The sequence below is a fragment of the Chiloscyllium plagiosum genome, unplaced genomic scaffold (assembly GCF_037043375.1).
Source record: "Chiloscyllium plagiosum isolate Xiang-an unplaced genomic scaffold, Cpla_swu_hap1 HiC_scaffold_35, whole genome shotgun sequence".
Classification (NCBI taxonomy): domain Eukaryota; kingdom Metazoa; phylum Chordata; class Chondrichthyes; order Orectolobiformes; family Hemiscylliidae; genus Chiloscyllium; species Chiloscyllium plagiosum.
This window is the reverse complement of record NW_028270173.1, coordinates 11599909-11614438: the sequence shown is the minus strand read 5'-3', so window position 1 is coordinate 11614438 and position 14530 is coordinate 11599909. Positions and strand designations below refer to the sequence as shown.

The 14530-nt window shown below is 69.9% G+C and overlaps 1 protein-coding gene across 1 annotated transcript in view; it reads right to left on the bottom strand.

Moving 5' to 3' along the window:
- LOC148140062 (zinc-binding protein A33-like) overlaps nucleotides 1-14530 on the bottom strand; it is a 31249-nt gene that overhangs the window by 1427 nt on the left and 15292 nt on the right. The gene's annotated exons all lie outside the window — the stretch shown is intronic.

Sequence of the window (14530 nt, the reverse complement as noted above, 5' to 3'; positions counted from 1 at the left end):
GGGAGGGGAGGGGAAGGGGGATGTGTGTGGGGAGGGGAGGGGAGGGGGATGTGTGTGGGGCGGGGAGGGGTGGGGGATGAGTGCGGGGCAGGGAGGGGAGGGCAAGAGGGATCTGTGTGGGGGGTGTGGGAGGGGAAGGGGGATGTGTGTGGGGAGGGGAGGGGGATGTGTGTGGGGAGGGGAGGGGAGGGGGATGTGTGTGGGGAGGGGAGGGGAGGGGGATGTGTGTGGGGAGGGGAGGGGAGGGGGATGTGTGTGGGGAGGGGAGGGGAGGGGGATGTGTGTGGGGAGGGGAGGGGAGGGGGATGTGTGTGGGGGGAGGGGAGGGGAAGGGGGATGTGTGTGGGGAGGGGAGGGGAAGGGGGATGTGTGTGGGGAGGGGAGGGGAGGGGGATGTGTGTGGGGCGGGGAGGGGTGGGGGATGAGTGCGGGGCAGGGAGGGGAGGGCAAGAGGGATCTGTGTGGGGGGTGTGGGAGGGGAAGGGGGATGTGTGTGGGGAGGGGAGGGAGAAGGAGATGTGTGAGGGGAGGGGAGGGTTATGTGTGTGGTGAGGGGAGGGGAGGGGAGGGGAGGGGGATGTGTGTGGACAGGAGATGGAAAGGGGAATGTGTGTGGGGAGGGGAGGGGAAGGATATGTTGTGGGGTGGGGAGGGGAAGGGGGATGTGTGTGGGGAGGGGGATCTGTGTGGGGAGGGGAGGGGAGGGGGATGGGTGAGGAAAGGTGGATGTGTATGGGGAGGGGAGGGGAGGGGGATGTGTGGGGGAAGGGGGATGTGTGTGGGGAGGGGAGGGGAGGGGAGGGGAGGGGAAGGGGGATGTGTGTGGGGGAGAGGGGAAGGGGATGTGTGGGGAGAGGGTAGGGGAAGGGGGAGCGGGGTGTGTGGGGAGCGGGATGTGTGTGGGGAGGGGAGCGGGATGTGTGTGGGGAGGCGAGGGGATGTTTGTGGGGAGGGGACGGGGGGGGATGTGTGATGGGAGGGGACGGGGATGTGTGTGGGGAGGGGAGGGGACGGGGATGTGTGTGGGGAGGGGAGGGGGATGTGTGAGGGGAGGCTATGGGAAGGGGGATGTGTGTGGGGAGGGGAAGGGGGATGTGTGTGGGGAGGGGAGGGGGATGTGTGTGGGGAGGAGAGGGGGTGTGTGGGGAGGGGAGGGGAAGCGGGATGTGTGGAGAGGGGAGGGGAAGGGGGATGTGTGTGGGGCGGGGAGGGTGGGGGATGTGTGTGTGGCGGGGAGGGGTGGGGGATGTGCGTGGGGAGGGGAGGGACGGGGATGTGCGTGGGGAGGGGAGGGACGGGGATGTGTGTGGGGAGGGGGAGGGGATGTGTGTGGGGAGGGGGGAGGGGTAGGAGAATGTGTGTGGGGCGGGGAGGGGAAGGGAAGGGGGATGTGTGTGGGGAGGGGAGAGGGAGGGGGATGTGTGTGGGGAGGGGAGAGGTGGGGGATGTGTGTGGGGAGGGGAGAGGTGGGGGATGTGTGTGGGGAGGGGAGGGGGATGTGTGTTGGGAGGTGGGGAGGTGGGGAGGGGGATGTGTGTGGGGAGGGGAGCGGAGGGGTAGGGGATGTATGTGGGGAGGGGAGGGGAGGGGAAAGCGGATGTGTCTGGGGAGGGGAGGGGGGATGTGTGTGGGGAGGGGAGGGAGAAGGGGATGTGTGTGTGGAGGGGAGGGAGAGGGGATGTGTGTGGGAAGGGGAGCGGAGGGGTAGGGGATGTGTGTGGGGAGGAGGGAGGGGATGGGGGATGAATGTAGGAAGGGGAGGGGAGGGGGATGTGTGTGGGGAGGTGTGGAGGGGGATGTGTGTGGGGAGGGGAGGGGAGGGGAGGAGGATGTGTGTGGAGAGGGGGGAGGGTGAGGGGGAGGGGATGTGTGTGGGGAGGGGATGTGGGTGGGGAGGGGGGGAGGGGAAGGGGATGTGCGTGGGGAGGTGGGGAGGGGAAGGGGGATGTGTGTGGGGAGGGGAGGGGGGAGGGGGAGGGGCGAGGGGAGGGGGGAGGGAGGGGAGGGGTGGGGGATGCGTGAGGGGAGGGGCGAGGGGAGGGGGGAGGGAGGGGAGGGGTGGGGGATGCGTGTGGGGAGTGGAGGGAAGGGGTGGGGGATGTGTGTGGGAAGGGGAGGGGAGGGGATGTGTGTGGGGAGGGGAGGGGAGGGAGAGGGAATGTGTGTGGGGAGGGGAGGGGAGGGAGAGGGAATGTGTGTGGGGAGGGGAGGGGAGTGAGAGGGAATGTGTGTGGGGAGGGGAGGGGAGGGAGAGGGAATGTGTGTGGGGAGGGGAGGGGAGGGAGAGGGGATGTGTGTGGGGAGTGTGGGAGGGGAAGGGGAAGTGGGATGGGGAGGGGAGGGGAAGGGAAGGGAAGGGGGATGCGTGTGGGGACGGGAGGGGAGGGGAAGTGGGATCTGTGTGGGGAGGAGAGGGGGATGTGTGTTGGGAGGTGGGGAGGGGAATGTATGTGGGGAGGGGAGGGGAGGGGGATGTATGTGGGGAGGGGAGGGGAGGGGAGGGGGATGTGTGTGGGGAGGGGGATGTATGTGGGGAGGGGAGGGGAGGGGAGGGGGATGTGTGTGGGGAGGGGAGGGGAGGGGGATGTCTGTGGGGAGGGGAGGGGGATGTGTGTGGGGACGGTATGGGAGGGGTATGTGTGTGAAGAGGGGAAGGTACGGGGATGTGTGTGGGGAGGGGAGGGGAAGGGGGATGTGTGTGGGGAGGGGAGGGGAAGGGGGATGTGTGTGGGGAGGGGAGGGGAAGGGGGATGTGTGTGGGGAGGGGTGGGAGAAGGGGATGTGTGTGGGGAGGGGAGGGATGTGTATGGGGAGGAGTGGGCGATGCGTGTGGGGAGGGGAGGGGAGGAGAGGGGAGGGGTGGGGAATGTGTGTGGGGAGGGTGATGTGCGTGGGGGGGAAGGGGAAGGGGAAGGGGAGGGGAAGGGGAGGGGAAGGGGAAGGGGAGGGGAAGGGGAGGGGAGGGGAAGGGGAGGGGAGGGGAAGGGGGAGGGGAAGGGGGAGGGGAGGGGAAGGGGAGGGGGAGGGGAAGGGGGAGGGTGTGGGGAAGGGGGAGGGTGTGGGGAAGGGGGAGGGGGTGGGGAAGGGGGAGGGGGTGGAGGAGGGGGAGGGGGAGGGGGTGGAGGAGGGGGAGGGGGAGGGGAAGGGGGAGGGGAAGGGGGTGGAGGAGGGGGAGGGGGAGGGGGTGGGGGAGGGGGAGGGGGAGGGGAAGGGGGAGGGGAGGGGAGGGGAGGGGGAGGGGGAGGGGAAGGGGGAGGGGAAGGGGGAGGGGAGGGGGAGGGGAAGGGGAAGGGGGAGGGGAAGGGGGAGGGGGTGGGGAAGGGGGAGGGGGAGGGGGAGGGGAAGGGGGAGGGGGAGGGGGAGGGGGAGGGGAAGGGGGAGGGGAAGGGGGAGGGGAGGGGATGGGGGAGGGGAAGGGGGAGGGGGACGGATGTGTATGGGGAGGAGTGGGCGATGCGTGTGGGGAGGGGAGGGGAATGTGTGTGGGGAGGGTGATGTGTGTTGGGAGGGAAGGGGAGGGAAGGGGAGGGAGGGGAAGGGGAAGGGGGAGGGGAAGGGGAAGGGGAAGTGGAAGGGGAGGGGGAGGGGAAGGGGAAGGGGAAGGGGAGGGGGAGGGGAAGGGGAGGGGAAGGGGAGGGGAAGGGGAGGGGGAAGGGGAGGGGAAGGGGAGGGGGAAGGGAAGGGGAGGGGAAGGGGGAGGGAAAGGGGGAGGGGAGGGGGAGGGGAGGGGGAGGGGAGGGGAAGGGGGAGGGGAAGGGGGAGGGGAGGGGAAGGGGAGGGGAGGGGGAGGGGAGGGGAAGGGGAGGGGAAGGGGAGGGGGAGGGGAAGGGGGAGGGGGAGGGGGAGGGGGAGGGGAAAGGGGAGGGGAGGGGAGGGGGAGGGGAAGGGGGAGGGGAGGGGGAGGGGAAGGGGGGGGGGAGGGGAGGGGGAGGGGAAGGGGGAGGGGAGGGGAGGGGAGGGGGAGGGGAAGGGGGAGGGGGAGGGGGAGGGGAGGGGAGGGGGAGGGGAAGGGGGAGGGGGAGGGGGAGGGGAAGGGGGAGGGGAAAGGGGAGGGGAGGGGAAGGGGAGGGGGAGGGGGAGGGGGAAGGGGAGGGGGAGGGGGAAGGGGAGGGGGAGGGGGAGGGGGAGGGGGAGGGAGAAGGGGAGGGGAGGGGGAGGGGGAGGGGGAGGGGGAGGGGGAGGGGAAGGGGGAGGGGGAGGGGGAGGGGAAGGGGGAGGGGAAGGGAAGGGGAGGGGAGGGGAAGGGAAGGGGGAGGGGAGGGGAAGGGGGAGGGGAGGGGAAGGGAAGGGGGAGGGGGAGGGGGAGGGGAAGGGGGAGGGGAAGGGAAAGGGGAGGGGAAGGGGGAGGGGAGGGGAGGGGAGGGGAGGGGAAGGGGGAGGGGGACGGATGTGTATGGGGAGGAGTGGGCGATGCGTGAGGGGAGGGGAGGGGAGGGGAAGGGGGAGGGGGACGGATGTGTATGGGGAGGAGTGGGCGATGCGTGTGGGGAGGGGAGGGGAGGGGAATGTGTGTGGGGAGGGTGATGTGTGTGGGAAGGGGAGGGGGAGGCGAAGGGGAAGGGGAAGGGGAGGGGAAGGGGAGGGGGAGGGGGAGGGGAAGGGGAGGGGAAGGGGAGGGGGAAGGGAAAGGGAGGGGGAGTGGGAGGGGAGGGGAAGGGGGAGGGGGAGGGGAAGGGGGAGGGGGAGGGGGAGGGGAGTGGAAGGGGGAGGGGAGGGGAAGGTGGAGGGGAGGGGAAGGGGGAGGGGAGGGGGAGGGGAAGGGGGAGGGGAGGGGAGGGGAAGGGGGAGGGGAAGGGGAGGGGAGGGGAAGGGGGAGGGGAAGGGGGAGGGGAAGGGGGAGGGGAAGGGGAAGGGAAGGGGGAGGGGAGGGGAAGGGGGAGGGGAAGGGGGAGGGGAAGGGGGAGGGGAAGGGGGAGGGGAAGGGAAGGGGGAGGGGAGGGGAAGGGGAGGGGGAGGGGGAGGGGAAGGGGAGGGGGAGGGGAAGGGGAGGGGAGGGGAAGGGGGAGGGGAGGGGGAGGGGAGGGGAAGGGGGAGGGGAAGGGGGAGGGGAAGGGAAGGGGAATGGGGAAGTGGGAGGGGGAGGGGGAGAGGGAGGGGGAGGGGGAGAGGGAGGGGGAGGGGAAGGGAAGGGGGAGGGGGAGGGGGAGGGGAAGGGAAGGGGGAGGGGGAGGGGAAGGGAAGGGGGAGGGGGAGGGGGAGGGGAAGGGAAGGGGAAGGGGGGGGAAGGGGGAGGGAAGGGGGAGGGGAAGGGGGAGGGGGAGGGGGAGGGGAAGGGGAGGGGGAGGGGAAGGGGAGGGGGAGGGGAAGGGGAGGGGGAGGGGAAGGGGAGGGGGAGGGGAAAGGGGAGGGGAGGGGAAGGGGAAGGGGAGGGGAGGGGAAGGGGAGGGGAGGGGAAGGGGAAGGGGAGGAGAGGGGAAAGGGGAGGAGAGGGGAAAGGGGAGGGGAGGGGAAAGGGGAGGGGAGGGGAAAGGGGAGGGGAAGGGGGAGGGCAAGGGAAGGGGGAGGGGAAGGGAAGGGGGGGAGGGGAAGGGAAGGGGGGGAGGGGGGGTGGGAAGGGGGGGAGTGGGGGTGGGAAGGGGGGGAGGGCAGGGAGGGGTGGGAAGAGGGAGGGGAAGAGGGAGGGGAAGAGGGAGGGGTGGGAAGGGGGAGGGGAAGTGGGGGGGAGGGAGTGGGGGGGGAGAGGGAGGGGGAGGGGGAAGGGGAGGGGAAGGGAAGGGGGGAGGGGGGTGGGAAGGGGAAGGGGGGAGGGCAGGGGGGGTGGGAAGAGGGAGGGGAAGGGGGAGGGGTGGGAAGGGGGAGGGGAAGTGGGGGAGGGGAGGGGAAGGAGGATGTGTGTGGGGAGGGGAAAGCGGATATGTCTGGGGAGGGGAGGGGAGGGTAGGGGAAGGGGATGTGTGTGGGGAGGGGAAGGGGATGTGTGTGGGGAGGGGAGGGGAGGGGAGGGGGAGAGGAGAGGATGGGAGTGGGGGGAGGGGAGGGGAGGGGGATGTGTGCGGGGAGGGGAGGGGGATGTGTTGGGAGGGGAGAGGGCTGTGTTGGGAGGTGGGGAAGGGGATGTGTGTGGGGAGGGGAGGGGAGGGGTAGGGGATGTGTGTGGGGAGGGGAGGGGAGGGGTAGGGGATGTGTGTGGGGAGTGGAGGGGAGGGGTAGGGGATGTGTGTGGGGAGGGGAGGGGAGCGGAGGAGTAGGGGATGTGTGTGGGGAGGGGAGGGGGGTAGGGGAGGGGAGGGGGCTGTGTTGGGAGGTGGGGAAGGGGATGTGTGTGGGGAGGGGAGGGGAGGGGTAGGGGATGTGTGTGGGGAGGGGAGGGGAGGGGTAGGGGATGTGGGTGGGGAGGGGAGGGGAGGGGTAGGGGATGTGTGTGGGGAGGGGAGCGGAGGAGTAGGGGATGTGTGTGGGGAGGAGGGAGGGGATGGGGTATGTGTATGGGGATGGGTGGGGTGGGGAGGGGAGGGGGATGTGTGTGGGGAGTGGACAGGAGGGGGATGTGTGCGGGGAGTGGACAGGAGGGGGATGTGTGCGGGGAGTGGACAGGAGGGGGATATATGTGGGGAGTGGACGGGAGGGGGATGTGTGTGGGGAGGGAATGGGGATGTGTGTGGGGAGGGAATGGGGATGTGTGTGGGGAGGGAATGGGGATGTGTGTGGGGAGGGGAGGGGAGGGGAGGGGTAGGGGATGTGTCTGGGGAGGAGGGGAGGGGTAGGGGATGTGTCTGGGGAGGATGGAGGGGATGGGGGATGTGTGTGGAGAGGGGAGAGGGAGGGGGATGTGTGTGGGGAGGAGGAAGGGGATGGGGGATGTGTGTGGGGAGGGGAATGGGGATGTATGTGGGGAGGGGAGGGGAGGGGTAGGGGATGTGTCTGGGGAGGAGGGAGGGGGTGGGGATGTGTGTGGGGAGGGGAGAGGGAGGGGGATGTGTGTGGGAAGGAGGGAGGAGGGAGGGGATGGGGGATGTGTGTGGGAAGGAGGGAGGAGGGAAGGGATGGGGGATGTGTGTGGGGAGGGGAGAGGGAGGGGGATGTGTGTGGGGAGGGGAGGGGAATGTGTTGGGAGGTGGGGAAGGGGATGTGTGTGGGGAGGGGAGGGGAGGGGGATGTGTGCGGGGAGGGGAGGGGGATGTGATGGGAGGGGAGGGGGATGTGTTGGGAGGTGGGGAAGGGGATGTGTGTGGGGAGGGGAGGGGAGGGGAGGGGTAGGGGATGTGTGTGGGGAGGGGAGCGGAGGAGTAGGGGAAGTGTGTGGGGAGGGGAGCGGAGGGGTAGGGGGATGTGTGTGGGGAGGGGAGGGGTAGGGGGATGTGTGTGGGGATGGGAGAGGGAAGGGGATGTGTGTGGGAAGGGGAGGGGAGGGGAAGGGGATGTGTGTGGGGAGGGGAGGGGAAGGGGGATGTGTGTGGGGAGGGGAGGGAGAAGGGGATGTGTGTGGGGAGGGGAGAGGGAGAGGGAGGGGAAGGGGATGTGTGTGGGGAGGGGAGGGGAAGGGGGATGTGTGTGGGGAGGGGAGGGAGAAGGGGATGAGTGTGGGGAGGGGAGGGAGAAGGGGATGTGTGTGGGGAGGGGAGAGGGAGGAGGATGTGTGTGGGGAGGGGAGGGGAGGGGAGGGGGATGTGTGTGGGGAGGGGAGGGGAGGGGGATGTGTGTGGGGAGGGGAGGGGAGGGGGATGTGTATGGGAGGGTGAGGGGGAGGGGATGTGTGTGGGGAGGGGATGTGGGTGGGGAGGGGGGGGAGGGGAAGGGGATGTGCGTGGGGAGGTGGGGAGGGGAAGGGGGATGTGTGTGGGGAGGGGAGGGGGGAGGGGGAGGGGAGGGGGGAGGGAGGGGAGGGGTGGGGGATGCGTGTGGGGAGGGGAGGGAAGGGGTGGGGGATGTGTGTGGGAAGGGGAGGGGAGGGGATGTGTGTGGGGAGGGGAGGGGAGGGAGAGGGAATGTGTGTGGGGAGGGGAGGGGAGGGAGAGGGAATGTGTGTGGGGAGGGGAGGGGAGTGAGAGGGAATGTGTGTGGGGAGGGGAGGGGAGGGAGAGGGAATGTGTGTGGGGAGGGGAGGGGAGGGAGAGGGGATGTGTGTGGGGAGTGTGGGAGGGGAAGGGGAAGTGGGATGGGGAGGGGAGGGGAGGGGAAGGGAAGGGAAGGGGGATGCGTGTGGGGACGGGAGGGGAGGGGAAGTGGGATCTGTGTGGGGAGGAGAGGGGGATGTGTGTTGGGAGGTGGGGAGGGGAATGTATGTGGGGAGGGGAGGGGAGGGGGATGTATGTGGGGAGGGGAGGGGAGGGGAGGGGGATGTGTGTGGGGAGGGGGATGTATGTGGGGAGGGGAGGGGAGGGGAGGGGGATGTGTGTGGGGAGGGGAGGGGAGGGGGATGTCTGTGGGGAGGGGAGGGGGATGTGTGTGGGGACGGTATGGGAGGGGTATGTGTGTGAAGAGGGGAAGTTACGGGGATGTGTGTGGGGAGGGGAGGGGAAGGGGGATGTGTGTGGGGAGGGGAGGGGAAGGGGGATGTGTGTGGGGAGGGGAGGGGAAGGGGGATGTGTGTGGGGAGGGGTGGGAGAAGGGGATGTGTGTGGGGAGGGGAGGGATGTGTATGGGGAGGAGTGGGCGATGCGTGTGGGGAGGGGAGGGGAGGAGAGGGGAGGGGTGGGGAATGTGTGTGGGGAGGGTGATGTGCGTGGGGGGGGAGGGGAAGGGGAAGGGGAAGGGGAAGGGGAGGGGAAGGGGGAGGGGAGGGGAAGGGGAAGGGAGGGGAAGGGGGAGGGGAAGGGGGAGGGGAGGGGAAGGGGGAGGGGAGGGGAAGGGGAGGGGGAGGGGAAGGGGGAGGGGAGGGGAAGGGGAGGGGGAGGGGGTGGAGGAGGGGGAGGGGAAGGGGGAGGGGAGGGGAAGGGGAGGGGGAGGGGGTGGAGGAGGGGGAGGGGGAGGGGAAGGGGGAGGGGGAGGGGAAGAGGGAGGGGAGGGGAAGGGGGAGGGGAAGGGGGAGGGGAGGGGAAGGGGGAGGGGGAGGGGAAGGGGGAGGGGGAGGGGAAGGGGGAGGGGAAGGGGGAGGGGAAGGGGGAGGGGAAGGGGGAGGGAGAGGGGGAGGGGAAGGGAAGGGGGAGGGGAGGGGATGGGGGAGGGGAAGGGGGAGGGGGACGGATGTGTATGGGGAGGAGTGGGCGATGCGTGTGGGGAGGGGAGGGGAGGGGAGGGGAATGTGTGTGGGGAGGGTGATGTGTGTGGGGAGGGAAGGGGAGGGAAGGGGAGGGAGGGGGAGGGGAAGGGGAAGGGGAAGGGGAGGGGAAGGGGGAGGGGAGGGGGGAGGGGAGGGGGAAGGGGGAGGGGGAGGGGAAGGGGGAGGGGAAGGGGGAGGGGAGGGGGGAGGGGAGGGGGAAGGGGGAGGGGAAGGGGGAGGGGGAGGGGGAGGGGAAGGGGGAGGGGAAGGGAAGGGGGAGGGGAAGGGAAGGGGGAGGGGAGGGGAAGGGAAGGGGGAGGGGAGGGAAGGGGGAGGGGGACGGATGTGTATGGGGAGGAGTGGGCGATGCGTGTGGGGAGCGGAGGGGAATGTGTGTGGGGAGGGTGATGTGTGTGGGGAGGGAAGGGGAGGGGGAGGGGAAGGGGAAGGGGAAGGGGAGGGGAAGGGGAGGGGGAGGGGGAGGGGAAGGGGAGGGGAAGGGGAGGGGGAAGGGAAAGGGAGGGGGAGTGGAAGGGGGAGGGGAGGGGAAGGTGGAGGGGAGGGGAAGGGGGAGGGGGAGGGAAGGGGGAGGGGAAGGGGGAGGGGGAGGAGAGGGGGAGGGGGAGTGGAAGGGGGAGGGGAGGGGAAGGTGGAGGGGAGGGGAAGGGGGAGGGGGGGGGAAGGGGGAGGGGGGGGGGAGGGGAAGGGGGAGGGGAGGGGAGGGGAAGGGGGAGGGGAAGGGGGAGGGGAAGGGGGAGGGGGAGGGGGAGGGGAGGGGAAGGGGGAGGGGAGGGGAAGGGGAAGGGGGAGGGGAAGGGAAGGGGGAGGGGAGGGGAAGGGGGAGGGGAAGGGGGAGGGGAGGGGAAGGGGGAGGGGAAGGGGGAGGGGAAGGGGGAGGGGAGGGGAAGGGGGAGGGGAGGGGGAGGGGAGGGGAGGGGGAGGGGAGGGGAAGGGGGAGGGGAAGGGAAGGGGAATGGGGAAGTGGGAGGGGGAGGGGGAGGGGGAGGGGGAGGGAAGGGGGAGGGAAGGGGAAGGGAAGGGAAGGGGAAGGGGGAGGGAAGGGGAAGGGAAGGGGAAGGGAAGGGGGAGGGGAAGGGGGAGGGGGAGGGGAGGGGGAGGGGGAGGGGAGGGGGAGGGGAGGGGGAGGGGGAGGGGAGGGGGAGGGGGAGGGGGAGGGGGAGGGGAGGGGAAGGGGAGGGGAGGGGAAAGGGGAGGGGAAGGGGGAGGGCAAGGGAAGGGGAGGGGAAGGGAAGGGGGAGGGGAAGGGAAGGGGGGAAGGGGGGGAGGGCAGGGGGGGGTGGGAAGAGGGAGGGGAAGAGGGAGGGGAAGAGGGAGGGGTGGGAAGGGGGAGGGGAAGTGGGGGGGAGGGAGTGGGGGGGGAGGGGGAGGGGGAAGGGGAGGGGAAGGGAAGGGGGGAGGGGGGTGGGAAGGGGGGGAGGGCAGGGGGGGTGGGAAGAGGGAGGGGAAGGGGGAGGGGTGGGAAGGGGGAGGGGAAGTGGGGGAGGGGAGGGGAAGGAGGATGTGTGTGGGGAGGGGAAAGCGGATATGTCTGGGGAGGGGAGGGGAGGGTAGGGGAAGGGGATGTGTGTGGGGAGGGGAAGGGGATGTGTGTGGGGAGGGGAGGGGAGGGGAGGGGAGGGGGAGAGGAGAGGATGGGAGTGGGGGGAGGGGAGGGGAGGGGAGGGGGATGTGTGCGGGGAGGGGAGGGGGATGTGTGTGGGGAGGGGAGGGGTAGGGGATGTGTGTGGGGAGGGGAGGGGTAGGGGATGTGTGTGGGGAGGGGAGGGGAGGGGTAGGGGATGTGTGTGGGGAGTGGAGGGGAGGGGTAGGGGATGTGTGTGGGGAGGGGAGGGGAGCGGAGGAGTAGGGGATGTGTGTGGGGAGGGGAGGGGGGTAGGGGAGGGGAGGGGGCTGTGTTGGGAGGTGGGGAAGGGGATGTGTGTGGGGAGGGGAGGGGAGGGGTAGGGGATGTGTGTGGGGAGGGGAGGGGAGGGGTAGGGGATGTGGGTGGGGAGGGGAGGGGTAGGGGATGTGTGTGGGGAGGGGAGCGGAGGAGTAGGGGATGTGTGTGGGGAGGAGGGAGGGGATGGGGTATGTGTATGGGGATGGGTGGGGTGGGGAGGGGAGGGGGATGTGTGTGGGGAGTGGACAGGAGGGGGATGTGTGCGGGGAGTGGACAGGAGGGGGATGTGTGCGGGGAGTGGACAGGAGGGGGATATATGTGGGGAGTGGACGGGAGGGGGATGTGTGTGGGGAGGGAATGGGGATGTGTGTGGGGAGGGGAGGGGAGGGGTAGGGGATGTGTCTGGGGAGGATGGAGGGGATGGGGGATGTGTGTGGGGAGGGGAGAGGGAGGGGGATGTGTGTGGGGAGGAGGAAGGGGATGGGGGATGTGTGTGGGGAGGGGAATGGGGATGTATGTGGGGAGGGGAGGGGAGGGGTAGGGGATGTGTCTGGGGAGGAGGGAGGGGGTGGGGATGTGTGTGGGGAGGGGAGAGGGAGGGGGATGTGTGTGGGAAGGAGGGAGGAGGGAGGGGATGGGGGATGTGTGTGGGAAGGAGGGAGGAGGGAAGGGATGGGGGATGTGTGTGGGGAGGGGAGAGGGAGGGGGATGTGTGTGGGGAGGGGAGGGGAATGTGTTGGGAGGTGGGGAAGGGGATGTGTGTGGGGAGGGGAGGGGAGGGGGATGTGTGCGGGGAGGGGAGGGGGATGTGATGGGAGGGGAGGGGGATGTGTTGGGAGGTGGGGAAGGGGATGTGTGTGGGGAGGGGAGGGGAGGGGAGGGGTAGGGGATGTGTGTGGGGAGGGGAGCGGAGGAGTAGGGGAAGTGTGTGGGGAGGGGAGCGGAGGGGTAGGGGGATGTGTGTGGGGAGGGGAGGGGTAGGGGGATGTGTGTGGGGATGGGAGAGGGAAGGGGATGTGTGTGGGAAGGGGAGGGGAGGGGAAGGGGATGTGTGTGGGGAGGGGAGGGGAAGGGGGATGTGTGTGGGGAGGGGAGGGAGAAGGGGATGTGTGTGGGGAGGGGAGAGGGAGAGGGAGGGGAAGGGGATGTGTGTGGGGAGGGGAGGGGAAGGGGGATGTGTGTGGGGAGGGGAGGGAGAAGGGGATGAGTGTGGGGAGGGGAGGGAGAAGGGGATGTGTGTGGGGAGGGGAGAGGGAGGGGGATGTGTGTGGGGAGGGGAGGGGGATGTGTGTGGGGAGGGGAGGGGAGGGGAGGGGGATGTGTGTGGGGAGGGGAGGGGAGGGGGATGTGTATGGGAGGGGGAGGGGGAGGGGAAGGATGTGTGTGGGGAGGGGAGGGGAGGGGAAGGGGATGAGTGTGGGGCGGGGAGGGGAGGGGAATGTGTGTGGGGAGTGGAAGGGGATGAGTGTGGGGCGGGGATGGGAGGGGAATGTGTGTGGGGAGGGGAAGGGAAGGGGTATGTGTGTGGGGAGGGGAGAGGAAGGGGGATGTGTGTGGGGAGGGGAGAGGAAGGGGGATGTGTGTGGGGAGGGGAGGGGAGAGGGAGGGGGATTGTGTGGGGAGGGGAGGGGTGGGAGATGTGTGTGGGGAGGGGAGGGGAAGGGGGATGTGTGTGGGGAGGGGAGGGGAAGGGGGATGTGTGTGGGGAGGGGAGGGGAAGGGGGATGTGTGTGGGGAGGGGAGGGGAAGGGGGATGTGTGTGGGGAGGGGAGAGGAAGGGGGATGTGTGTGGGGAGGGGAGGGGAGAGAGAGGAGGATGTGTGTGGGGAGGGGAGGGGTGGGAGATGTGTGTGGGGAGGGGAGGGGGATGTGTTGGGCGGTGTGGAGGGGGATGTGTGTGGGGTGGGGAAGGGTGATGTGTGTGGAAAGGGGAGGGGAGGGGGATGTGTGTGGAGAGGGGAAGGTACGGGGATGTGTGTGGGGAGTGGAGGGGAAGGAGGATGTGTGTGGGGAGGGGAGGGGAAAGGGGATGTGTGTGGGGAATGTGGGAGGGGAAGGGGAAGTGGGATCTGTGTGGGGAAGAGAGGGGAAGGAGGATGTGTGTGGGGAGGGGAGAGGGAGGGGGATGTGTGTGGGGAGGGGAGAGGTGGGGGATGTGTGTGGGGAGGGGAGGGGAGGGGGATGTGTGTGGGGAGGGGTGGGGAGGGGGATGTGTGTTGGGAGGTGGGGAGGGTGATGTGTGTGGAGGGGAGGGAGAAGGGGATGTGTGTGGGGAGGGGAGGGGGAGGGAATGTGTGTGGGGAGGGGAGCGGAGATGTAGGGGATGTGTGTGGGGAGGGGAGGGAGAAGGGGATATGTGAGGGGAGAGGTGGGGAGGGAGGGGAGGGGGAGGGGAGGTGTGTGGGGAGAGGAGCGGAGGGGTAGGGGATGTGTGTGGGGAGGGGAGATGGAGGGGGATGTGTGTGGGGATGAGGGAGGGGATGGGGGATGAATGTAGGGAGGGGAGGGGAAGGGGATGTGTGTGGGGAGGTGTGGAGGGGGATGTGTGTGGGGAGGGGAGGGGAGGAGGACGTGTGTGGAGAGGGGCAGGGACGGGGATGTGTGTGGGGAGGGGGAGGGGATGTGTGTGGGGAGGGGGGAGGGGAAGGGGATGTGCGTGGGGAGATGGGGATGGGAAGGGGGATGTGTGTGGGGAGGGGAGATGGAGGGGGAGGGGAGGCGTGTGTATGGGGAGGGGAGGGGTGGGGGATGCGTGTGGTGAGGGGAGGGGTATGTGTGTGGGGAGGGGTATGTGTGTGGGGAGGAGGGAGGGGATGGGGGATGAATGTAGGGAGGGGAGGGGAGGGGGATGTGTGTGGGGAGTTGTGGAGGGGGATGTCAGTGGGGAGGGGAGGGGAGGAGGACGCGTGTGGAGAGGGGCAGGGATGGGGATGTGTGTAGGGAGGGGAATGGGATGTGCGTGGGGTGATGGGGAGGGGAAGGGGGATGTGTGTGGGGAGGGGAGATGGAGGGGGATGTGTGTGGGGAGGGGAGGAGTGTGTATAGGGAGGGGAGGGGTGGGGGATGGGTGTGGGGAGGGGAGGGGAGGGGTATGTGTGTGGGGAGGGGGATGTGTGTGGGGAGGGGAGGGGAGGGGATGGGGGAATGAATGTAGGGAGGGAAAAGGAGGGGGGATGTGTGTGGGGAGGTGTGGAGGGGGATGTGTGTGGGGAGGGGAGGGGAGGAGGATGTGTGTGGGGAGGGGAGGGGAGGAGAATGTGTGTGGAGAGGGGGAGGGGATGTGTGTGGGGAGGGGAGATGGAGGGGGATGTGTGTGGGGAGGGGAGGAGTGTGTATGGGGAGGGGAGGGGTGGGGGATGCGTGTGGGGAGGGGAGGGGAGGGGAATGTGTGTGGGGAGGGGGATGTGTGTGGGGAGGAGGGAGGGGATGGGGATGAATGTAGGGAGGGGAGGGGAGGGGGTTGTGTGTGGGGAGGGGAGGGGAGGAGG